General features: G+C 36.5%; 1 pseudogene; it reads left to right on the top strand.

Annotated features, from left to right (window-relative positions):
- LOC126582120 (uncharacterized) lies at positions 1–2,443 on the top strand (annotated as a pseudogene).
- The last annotated feature ends 9,806 nt before the right edge of the window (positions 2,444–12,249 follow it).

Here is a 12,249-nt window from a genome sequence, read left to right as displayed (position 1 = left end):
ATGATCTGTAAGTAGTGATTAGCTTAATCACTATTAAGGGTTTAATTCTTGGGATTATTAGGCTTATTCCTGTTTTAATGTAGTTTGTTATAATTGTCCAGCTGGCATGATAAGTTGTAACTTGTATAAGAGCACTAGCTCTCAGTATTGTGAGGAGATCAGAATTTACAACAAAGAAATTAAATACAAAAATATTTGGAGCTCTGCTCCTTCATCTCTCCTTCCTTCTTCTTCCATAGCTTTCTTGTGATACTTGCAGGTTGATTAAGGGAATTGAGAATTGGGTCTTATCAATGGTATCATCCTTCTCAACTCCTGGTTTCCCTCCTGTGCACGCCCACTCGACCCGTCTTCCTACCATGGATGCACGCATCTCAGCTGCAATCGACTCCCTTGTAGCTTCGATGCGTGCTGACCTCCATGCAATTCGGGATTCTGACTTCGCTCTCTGCAAGGCTGTGGAGTCTGCCGTCGCACCAATCCGCCGTCACCTTGCTTTGTTACGCCATGACTTGGCTCTAGGTGCTGGGGAAGGTTCCGGTCCAGCCCCGATGTCTTTCGATGATGCTGAAATTCCAGATCTCGGTCACCAGAAACTTCCACAACTTGGGATACAAGACAGAGAAGGCAGCCCACAGCGGATTCCCTCGAAAATCCAAGTCCATTCCATTCCTTCGTTACTCTTATCATCTCTGTTGTTGCAAGCAATGGCAAATTCGCCCGTCCAGTCGTCACACTCAAATGATTTTGTATTAGTCACAGTTTCATGGCAGAATGTTGAGAAAACCAGGCCCGTTGTGATGGTGACCACAACGCCGCTGCTATTTTTGATTTCAGCAATCTTTAGCACTGAATCAGCCCACGCTCACAATCACAAACCCGTTTTGAACACCACGGAAGCTACAACAGTGGCGCATGTTCTGGGTTTCCCTCTTAAGAACGTAGGAGCTACTACATCTATAGGTCTCTCTCATACAAACACCACAAAAAGTCGCCATGAGGTATTGCGATCTTTGATTTACAATTTGTCACACGGGAAGGTCAAATGGCATTGGATTTTGAATAGTCTACTTGCATGTTATACTGATGGAAATGTGGGGATGAATGATGTTTATTTGAATAAGATTCATGGGTGGGTCGGCCTGTATGAGGTTGGCAAGTTTGTGATGGTTTTTAATGCAGAGAAAGTGCTTGATGAAATAACTAAGAGACAAAGCGAGGACGCTGCAGGAAATCTTCGATCGAATGACCCCTCTTTTTCATAACATGGTTGTATGCTCTCAATTCTGCATAAATATAGGTGAATTCTGGAATGGATGGGATCCGGGAGGGGGATTAGCTAAAATTCTAGAGGTGATGCTCTGTTCCAAGCACCACGTGAACCATGGTGACAAGTACCCTCAGTTTTTGAAAACACAGCTACACTTCATTAATCATCCAATGCATTTTACCGTTTACTACAAGTGATGCAATATGAGAAATCTACTGCTACATGTGAAAGTGTTTTTAATATTTTGGGTGATCGCAGCTCTTTTATTGATGCCGGCAATGCGGGGAAACTCGATAAGGTGCTTAACGTGGTAGATTCAATGCTGGATGATGTTGGGGTTGAATTCTTTACCAATCCAAATAAGAAGACTATGTTGTTTCTTAATTTAACTGATCTGAAGGTCTTCGTCACTGACAACATCTAAGAGTACGTCAAGTCCGGAAAATATGTGTTGCTGGAATTCTATGCTCTTTGGTGTGGACATTGCAAGAAGTTTCCAATTTTGCATGAAGTTGTTGTCTCAGATGAAAAGGATTATGAAGTCGTTATTGCAAAATTACGAGCCACTGTAAATGGTGTGCCAAGTGACTTCGATGTCAAATATTTCCAGCAGCCTCAACACATGCAGGACCAGATGCTTGCTCACTTGTGTCTGAAGATTCGAAAAGATTGGGAAGAATTTCAGCAACAAGAACCCCTTGATTCCCTTCCTAAAACCATATGCTCGAGTATTTCACATTATCTGTTTTACTCGCTTATAAATGTGGTCTACTTAATTCATAGGGTTTCAAATGACTTGCTTTTTCCGTTGGTCTCTGAGATGAAAGCTATAGGAATTACTTCTTTTGCAAAAGCACCAATGGAATTTCTTAGTCCTGTTGAACTTCAACTAAGAATGGCGTGTATTCTTTTTTATTCATGGGTTGCACTTTTTATGACGGATCAGGCTATCCATGATAGAATCAACGACATAATCACCTCCATGAATGCACAGATCCCTTACTTCAAGAAAATCTTTTCCATGATTACCAACCATCTAACAAGTTTTCTGAATTTAAAGGTTGAGGTTAATCTCCCTTTGAAGAAAGATGAAACAACAACTGCTTCAATCTTAATTCTCTTGTTGGATGGAATGCATTTCAAGAAGTACTTGGAATTCCTTTAGAATTTGGAAGAAATTATAAAGGCATTGGATGGACTAAAGGTTGCGGGAGTTGACCTTGGAGTTGAGATCCCACTTGAACAGATTCCAACTGTCCCAGAAGAAATAACCAATGTATACAGGTAGCTTAACAAGCTAGTTACTGTAGCTTATCAGTTTCTCGAATTAGTGATAGAATACCCAACTCCAACCCTTAGTAAGGTTGTGGATGTTTCTGAAGCTGTTCGACAATATGCATTCAATATTGTCAGAAGTATTTCCCTTGTTGAATCCTTATTTGATGCCTTCAGCCAACAATGGTTTAGTGTGAAGCTTATATATGCATTCTGCTGCTTGTTAATTCTTATCCTTGGAATTGTTGGGATGCACTATGTGGTCAATTTGGTGGGAAGCTCAAAAGAACCTATAAAATCGAGGGCTGCCATTGAGTCCATTGCTTTAGTGTTGGCATATTTCACTAACAAAAGAATTATTACTTTATTGCTTTACTATGGTGGAAGAATTGGTTATGGAAAAGAAAAGCGTGAAAGGCTGCTGGGCAAATGGGAAGTTGTGGATGTCAATTATTGTTGCAGTTGTGCTTTATATTTGGTGGACTCCGAAAAGATATATGGCAAACACTGTTATAATACTAAGAACTTTCATGTGGAAGGCTCGAGCACGGTGTCTTCTAGGAAGCCTGTGATCTTTGCTGACGAAACATGTGCCACCCAAACTGCTGCACTAGAAAATGCTAAATTTGCACCTGTCTTTGTTCAAGGATCTTTGACTTCTGTGCGCAATCGGTATCAACTGCTCATATAGGCTGTAGTGCATACTGCTGATGAGGGTTTGGAGTCCATAACTGACACAGAGACTGAATTACAGCTGAAGGAGTTAGCTGAGTGTGCCTTTTATGGTACAAATTCTAATCAGCCAGTTCAAACCATGAAAGTGATGGTTCTGCGATTGACCTGCTTGTCAATTTTGTTGGACTCTGGAGACACACGATTTTGTCAAAATTCGAAGTGCAGCAACAGTCACTACCCCATTAGACCATTGCAGAAATAAAACAAGTTTTTCTTTCTTTAACCTTGAGGACAAGGTTGTTCTTTAAGGGGGGATAATGATATGATCTGTAAGTAGTGATTAGCTTAATCACTATTAAGGGTTTAATTCTTGGGATTATTAGGCTTATTCATATTTTAATGTAGTTTGTTATAATTGTCCAGCTGGCATGATAATTTGTAACTTGTATAAGAGCACTAGCTCTCAGTATTTTGAGGAGATCAGAGTTTACAACAAAGAAATTAAATACAAAAATATTTGGAGCTCTGCTCCTTCATCTCTCCTTCCTTCTTCTTCCATAGCTTTCTTATGCTACTTGCAGGTTGATTAAGGGAATTGAGAATTGGGTCTTATCATCCTCTCGCTGTTGTCTCCCTTCTCTCGCCTTCGTCGTCTTACTCCTCATTTCTCTGTCTCTGGAATCCTAGCGTCATCTTCCTCGCATGCAAGGCTCTGGCCTTCTCAATTGAAACCAAAACGTGTCTCAGGTGCCTAACACAACCTCTCACTACTCACTCACATCAGTTGGTTTTTGTAATTTGAACTTTTCTTTTTGATAAATTTGTTTGCTTTCTGGATTTTTTATGGCAGTTTTGGACCTTTCCTTTTCTGAATTTGTATGCTTCTCCCCTTTTTTTATGGCAGTTCTGAGAAAGAGCACGAAAAAGGCAGAACCAGTATTAGGAGGTCTTCTCAAACAGTACTTCGATGATGTGAGTGCCTTTATCCTTTAACTTGGCCAAATGGGTGCTCAAATTTCATGTTTTTCTGTGATTATATGAGTAAATTTTTGTATTTTATTTTTGGGTTTTGCCAAATTCAATGGTGGTATGTATGGGTTTGGTATTGATTTTCGGTTAACAATGACTTTGGGGAAATTGATTAAGTCTGCATTCAATGTAACTTTTCATGCAGTTACATACCGATGAAATAGAATTCGATTTTTTCATTCCCTTCTTTTTTCAAATGCAGTTACATTTATATGATGATTTACAGCATACATTCATCTTTTTGTTTCTAATTTTTCATGCAGTCTAAGCCATGAAAGATTTGATAAACCCACAATTGATAACAATGTACGGCGCCACCAACGGTTTTGGACAAGGAACAAGTAAGTACCCGTTTGCTTCATTGTTCCAAAGTATTATGTAGAGATTACTTTAATATCTTTGGCTTCTTGGCTGTTTGTGGGGTGTCCGAGATAGGATTTAGGAGATTTGGTTTAGGGTTTGAAAAGAGATAGATAGGGGGTGTCCGAGAGAGATGTGGGAGGATTTATGCGAGGGATTTCATGGATTTGTTTAGGGTTTTTTTTCTGCGATTTGCAGATAGAGAGATGGGACATGGGTGAGAAAGAGATGTGAGGATTTTCTGCGAGGGTAAAAAGACGGGTAAGGGAGGTATGGGTATGGGTAGGGGATGGAAAAGCACTTCGTTTTCCATTTGCTTCCTGAAACTCGAGGGATTTCTGCAATTGCAGAAAGATAGAGACGGGGGTGTCCGTTGCAGAGAGAGGGATGTCGGTGTCCGTTAGGTGCCCTTTAGTTGTCACTTTTGTGATTTGTCCACCCTTGATTGTTGTCTGATTCATTCTCACGAGCGTTCTATGCACAAGGTTTCATATTATTCCTTCCTTTTAATTTTGATATTGTTGTGCTTAATTTATTTTTTTTATTGGGTGATTAGATTACAATTTACAATCCCCAATTTTTTATTTTTACTTTTTATGGTCACTGTTATTTCTTTTATTGTGTCGTATAGAACAAAGACTTTTTTGAATGTTATTACTGCTGCAGTTTCTATGTGTTCGATGCTGATATCGTTCTTTCCCACATGCGCTCTTTTCACAAGGTTTCATATTTTTCACAAGGGATACTCACCTGCTTACCCTATGGGCACCGGCGCCGGTGGGCTCGACCCTTCCATCTCCTCCAACCGCAGGTGCATATATATATGTGTGTGTGTGTGTGTGTGTGTGTGTGTGTCGGTATCTACATATTTACATATGTGTTTTTGTGTAGGGTTTGTTCCTGATCAGTTTTCCTTCACTTTTAACAATCTATGCAATTATATTGCTTTGGATTACTATTTCAAATTGAGGTTTTTAATGCGTTTTGGAATTTTTGAGATTGTTGGAAATTTTAGGGTTTGATAATTTTTATTTCAAATATTCAGTTTTAAGTAGCATAATAACAATGCACATGGAGGACAATCCAGAGCAAGTGTAGCCACTATAAACACTAAGGATTCCAGTATTGCTTCTGTGCAACACGGCAATGTACAAAATGGAGCCCTTGTACAGCCCCAATTACATGGTACAGATTTCTAAGTACCAGTTCTCTTTTAGTCTAGAAAATTTATGTGTTTGAAGGAGTTTGGGAATCTTAGATAATTGTGTTCTCTTTTAACATCTGAGTTGCCCATTTTGTTTGATTTTCATTTCTTGGCAATGTTTTCCTGCGACTGATTTAATCTAGGAGGTTCTGATACACCCGTTGCAAGCATGCTTCCCGGACAGCTGAAGCTTCAGCCTCCCAGAGAAGCTCCCGAACTGTTCCAAAGGCTCCGACTTCTCAAGAACACCCACGACGCTAGTGAAGGGTAAGTTCACACCCAAGACCATGGATTTTGTTGCACTCAATGGTGGGGAATGTAGGCATATTTTCACTGTTATATAGCAATCTTATGATGTCAATGCTAGATTCTCTCTCCCAAATAGGCGATTTAGTAATGAGTTTAACGTGTTGGTATATGATATATAAATAAATGCGAATAATCAGGTATTAACTTTTTTCTGTTGGTTTTGGCCCCAGGAGATGTGTTCAAGGGCTTTGCCTTTTAGTTTGGGTGTATAAGCCTTGGTTTCATGAATAGGATGCAGCTAATGTTATATGCTTGCGAACACTTGATTAAAATTCTCTAATTTCCTGTATTTCTAAGTGCGGAACAAATTTATAACATGTTTTTAAAAGCAGAAAGGTTGTATCCACCCTTTTCATCTCAATTTCTGATTATCCTAATTAGGGTTTTATTAATTAATTAGGCTTAAATATTGATCAGTTCTAAATTCAATTGTTATTGGTGTTTAGAATTATTGACGAGAGTACCAAAAAACGCAGCGGTTGTGGATCCAGTTGAACCTGAGAAGGTTCTGAAAGCAGCCCAAGAACATGGCGTCAGTATCAAGCTCATCCTCACCACTCGCCATTACTGGTATATTTAGACTTCCTCATCCAATCCCTCATATTCATACTGATATATAATATATGTGTGTGTGTATATATATATATATTTGTTTTGGGTGTTTTAGTTCTTTCCATAAATGGATTTATGGGGATTTATATCTTAGTTGGGTACATGATGTGGATTCATATTCAAGGAAAAATGATCCCCGCTCTTAAGGTCTCTTTCTTACGTCGATTGATCGTCTTGCTATGATTTCAAGTTGTTGCAATTAGATCTTGAAATTGTATTGTACGATTTAATTAGTCTAGTGGTCCTCACAAATCACCACCGTATTCAATGTTGTGGTCTGAAAAGAAGCCCTAATTAAGGGAGTAATATTTAAGGTTGGAGATAAAAGATTCGCTATAGCTGATAACTCTAGATGTGTAATTAAGGTAAAGAATATATTTTGACTGATGCAACTGCATGCTCTCATGGATTTCCCCCAAAGATTGGATTTTCAGTTTTTGGGAATGTTAACAATTTAGTTTTTTGATCTTTTCTTGAAAGGATATGAAATTGGAAATCCAAAATGTCATGTTTTTGTTGAAATTATTTGATTTTTGGTTCAAAATTTTGAATCCAAGGGGGTCCTGTTGGTCCATTTTTGACCTTGTTTTATATTTTATTTATTTATTACATTTTTTTGTTAGCAATGAATTTATGAATGTATGAAAACGGTGGATGCTAAATTTAGGGGGATATTGCTCAAATGAAGATATTTTTGTGTGGATATTTAGTATTAGTGTGATTTCTGCTTCTTGAATTGGGGCAAATAACACTTTGATATTGCTCTTGGACTTCAGAAAAAATTTCCCCTTTTATGAACACGTAGCCGAGTAATTTTAGGAAACATGTGAAATTATAGAAGTTTCTATGTTGAATTCACTTTATTTCACTTTGAATCGTTGTCAAGGGATTGCTTTTGGGAACATGGTGGTGCATGAGGAAGTTCTTCGGGTTATCCAAACGTTCAAAGGTTAACTTTCCGTTTGGAGATTCTAGAAAATAAGTTGTAGTCATGAATTTTCAACAAGAGAAGTTCGTCAGGTTAGTTTGACAATCAGTGCTTCCCAATATTTATTTGTTTCATTTAAAATGGTCTCCAACGACATCCATAATTTTGTGTTAAGTTTTTTTGTTTTTGGTTTAGGGCACTTATATGGTAATACCTGTGTTCTCTAGCTCCTCCTCTGACTCTCCTTTCTGTTTCTTCTTCTTTCCTCTCACTACAAGTTGCAAATGTGGCGGAATCGGTGGAGCTTCCCACTAGCCCCAGCATCCTTCCTTTCCGAAACAAGGTCCTCTTACCTAGCGCCATCATTCGAATTTGCTGCACTTCACCCAACAGGTACCTTTGAGCCTTAATCTCTCTTTTCATGCTTTATAGTGAAATATGTATTTGTGGATGGTTTTGTGGGATTTTTGAGTATCAATTCATTACCAGGTGCTGTTATCCAGATAATATATCATTTTTCTGGAAATAGACAGTGGATGCGTGATGTATGTGAAGCATCTGTAAATGAATTCAGCTTTCATATATCAAGTTAACCAAGTCCATGTTTTCTTAATCACTCAATTAATCAAGTTCTTAGTTTTCTTTCGTTTCCGATTAATTCACGAAGTTTAGGCAAAAATTGACAGTAGAGGGAGCTTTCAATCACTACTTTCCGCTTTAGGTTTTTTTTTTCCTTTCAATTTCTCTTTTTATTAGATAAATTGTGGCGTTTAAAAGGGTGAATTTAACATGATTGGATTACAACATCCTTACATATTAAACTGTAAGAGGGGGAGTAGGGTTGCTATATTCAAGTTCTCTTTTTTATTTTTACTTGAATTTGATTTGATTTTTTTTTTGGCGACAGGTTGAGAATGTGAAAGCTCTGCTGGAGGTGGAGGTGAGAAGTTTAATTTAATTCATGATTTATTATTGTTTTTTTTACGACGGATTGAAGAAGATGAAGTTCACAGTGATGACCGGAGATGAACAGATCCTCTCCTTAAACGTCAATTCTCACAAGACTGTAAAACCCTTACTTTTCACTTCAGCAGAAACCCTTAATTGATTTTATAGTTCTTTCAATTAATTTGGAAGTTGAAGATCTCCTTTTTTTTTTAATTTGAATTTGATTTGATTTTTTTTGTGATAGGTTGAGAATGTGAAAGCTCTGCTGGAGGTGGAGGTGAGAAGTTTAACTTAATTCATGATCTTTTAATTTTTTTTTAAATTTTTTTTTTGTTTGTGGGATTGTGCTGTTTTGGGGGAAAACAATATTAAATTGAAGTAATGCTTAGATATTTCTGTAATTGGGATTTAGAGTAAGAGATGAAGAACTGAATGTGATTGCAGAATTAAAAGTTCAGAACTTTTTTGGTTTGGAAGCTAATTTTAAATTTAGTTAGTTGATTAGTTAATAGAGAAATATATAACAAATGCGTGGTATGTTTTTCAGTGCGCATGAGCAGATACGGGTGCTGCTTCAGCAGCAGCAGCTGCTATATAATGGTAGGGAGATGAGGAATTCTAAGATGCTGAGTGCTCTTGGTGTCAGAGATGAAGACTTTATAATGATCGTATCCAATGCCGCCTCGAGGTATACTTGATAATGTTGTACTTTATGTGCAATTCACTGTATAATGTTAGTGCGTTTAATGGGCCTCTGAATATATTTCAGTGCACCCACCAATTGGTTTTATCATCATACTTCATCGTGAGAAGTGAGATGGTGAGTTTCTCAATACAATTAATTTTTGTGCAATAATGTTTATAGAAATTGTGTTTTTATTTAGTTCATTGCATATTCTTATTCTTTTATTAAGTTTACCATTCATGCCTTTAAAGATAAGAATTGCAACGCTCTCATTTTAATTTTTGTGCATTAAATATCCTGTTTTTGGGACGAAATTTGGTGTTTTAAGATGTCATGAACGAATTGTTGCTGGTTGGGTTTTGTGTTGTTGCGAATTTACTTGAGATCCTCAATATCCCATTTATGCTTCCTATTATCATATTCTTTATGCAATTGTCACTCTTCTACAGTTTACATTTGGATTTGATTCTTTGCTGATGCGATGTTGTGATGGGGTTTAGTAATTTTCAATATTTTTCGACTCTTTTTAATCTGCAAAATCAAATTACCCATGGAATTTATAACATACAATCAGTTTCTTTTTAGTTGGGTTCAAATGATATTGATTGCGCTGTTATAAAACTCCTTTATAGTTAGGCTGAAAACCATATCAATAGATTCTTTATTTGGTTGGTCCAATCTGTAACAGATGAGATTGTTTTGTTTGATGTTTCAATCAAAATTTGATCTTTTTTGTGTGAAATTATAATGGAATCACAAACCAAGTATATCTTAGATTCTTGGTTGCATACTCACCTTCCCACAACTGCACCTTCCCACAACTATTATATTGTCTATTGACTGGATGTTTTTTTTATAATTTCCAGGATCTACGGTTGCAATGCTTTTGATACATGCAGTAAGGAGGAAGCCGCTACTCTTATGGAGCTTCTTTGGCATGGTAAGTTGAAGTTGCATGTCATTTTTTTTTTCGTTCATGGAATTCATTATCTTGCTATCTTGGCAATTAGCAATGTCTGACGGTTGGTAAAATGTAATAATAAATGTGTTGAAGTTTGAATCATACACCTGAAAGTGAATTTTAACAACTCTAACTTAGATTTCTTAATAATTTGATCCGTCTTTCTTTCATTTTTGTTCGACTATTTTACTTTTTTTCTATATAAGTACAACTATTGATCAAAAGCCACAGAAAATACCCAACGGCTGAGAAACTGTTTTTGTTACAAGAATAGATTATGATGTAAAGCTTAAATTTTGGGCACTTAAATATATGTGTTTTGTTTGGCAATTACAATCACTCGCATGAAAATCCAATTGGATTTGTTCTGGTCTCCAAGAATTTTTCTTTGTTTGATTATTGATTAATTTATGTGGTGGGAGTTTAGGTTTTGCTTTTCTGCCCATGTATATTTGATTTGAAATGGACAGTTCAATTTGCTTTATATAAAGTAGTAAGGGTGAGGTAAATTAGAAACAATGGTGGAAGAGTGATGGAGTTGAGGAGTTGATAGTTTACGGGGTTTACTTGAATTTCTGTATGATGTCCATGGTATTGATAGATCATTGAGACTGACTAACTGGTTGATTAATCACTAATTTGAAATACTTAAATTGTTAACTTTTCTTTAATTCCTTTTCGTTTTGTATTTTCATTGGATTCGAAAAATGAAACGAATCCAATCAGCTACTCAGCCTTTGAATATGTTTACATCTTAATGCTTACTTTAAATATGTTAATTTGTCCCCGTTTCTATAAATTTTGTGCGATGTGAACAATGTGAGTTATTCTCAATCTTCAGATGGTGATTATTTGGCAACTTCTGCAAACATGGCTACTTAGCCTTTGAAATACAGAGTTGAGGATGAGAGCAACCAGATGAGCTAGAATTGGGTTTGTATCATTCTAAATTATTCGTTTGGTTACCAATGGAAAATATGGTTGCCGAGTCTAGTTTTTTATTTTCATCATCTTAAACATTTTCTTTTGATAGAACTTTGTTTTGATTTGTGAACGAACTATATACTTTATCTTTATCTTAGGTCACAGTGTAATGTTTAACGATTGAATTTGTGAGACGGTTTAACAATTTTTTCAGAAACTTACCATTCCTGCCAGATGCTCAAATATTATGTCTTCTACTTTTCTGCTTTCCCTTTTCTGTGTGTTTTCCCCACATGGTAGGCTAAGCACTGAAACTATGAGTATAATACTGATGGCACAATACGATCTACAAATGAATGCTTTCTTATAGCATGCATATCCGTATATAGCAAGCAAAGTTTTACTTCATTGGTTCTTAGGTACTACACTGTCGTTTAAGTTAGTTTGTGTGGAAATTATTCATGCATGTTGCGACTACTATATTCAATTCCTGCAACAATGCTTGGGCATATTTTCTAGTAGATGACTATATAGTTCCACATATGTTTAAGGTACGGATATTCGGATGACGAATTCGATACCAAATTAGGCTACTCATTGTGTGGCTTTGCCGAACTCCTCATCTCCTTAATGTAAAAATATCAATATACTAAAAAAAAAAGATACGGATATTCGGTACACAAAAATATGTAGTACAGACATACAAGTACATAGATAAATATTAAAAACATATAGGTCCATAAATAGGGAAAGAAACTCAACAAAAGAATACACAAGTGCACAATATAAAAAATACAAGAAGAAGTATCTACTGGCATGAATTCTGGGATTTGGTATGAATATTTGGAGAAAGATGGATTTGAATTGAACAAGTTGCTCTTATTCTCAAAATCACAGCCACGATATTTTTTGATACCTCCAAAATTGTAAGAGCAAAAGCTCATATTATATGGAAACCCAATATTTATTAGACCTTTAAATGACCTTGTAAAATGCAAACGTTAATTAAGAATCAATTTGAAATGTAAAAGAAAACCAACTCAAAAAGTCAATATTAATCAGCTAATTT

The sequence above is a fragment of the Malus sylvestris genome, chromosome 9, assembly GCF_916048215.2.
Source record: "Malus sylvestris chromosome 9, drMalSylv7.2, whole genome shotgun sequence".
NCBI lineage: Eukaryota > Viridiplantae > Streptophyta > Magnoliopsida > Rosales > Rosaceae > Malus > Malus sylvestris.
Note: the sequence above shows the minus strand (reverse complement) of the source record. Positions and strands in the feature narration are given on the sequence as shown.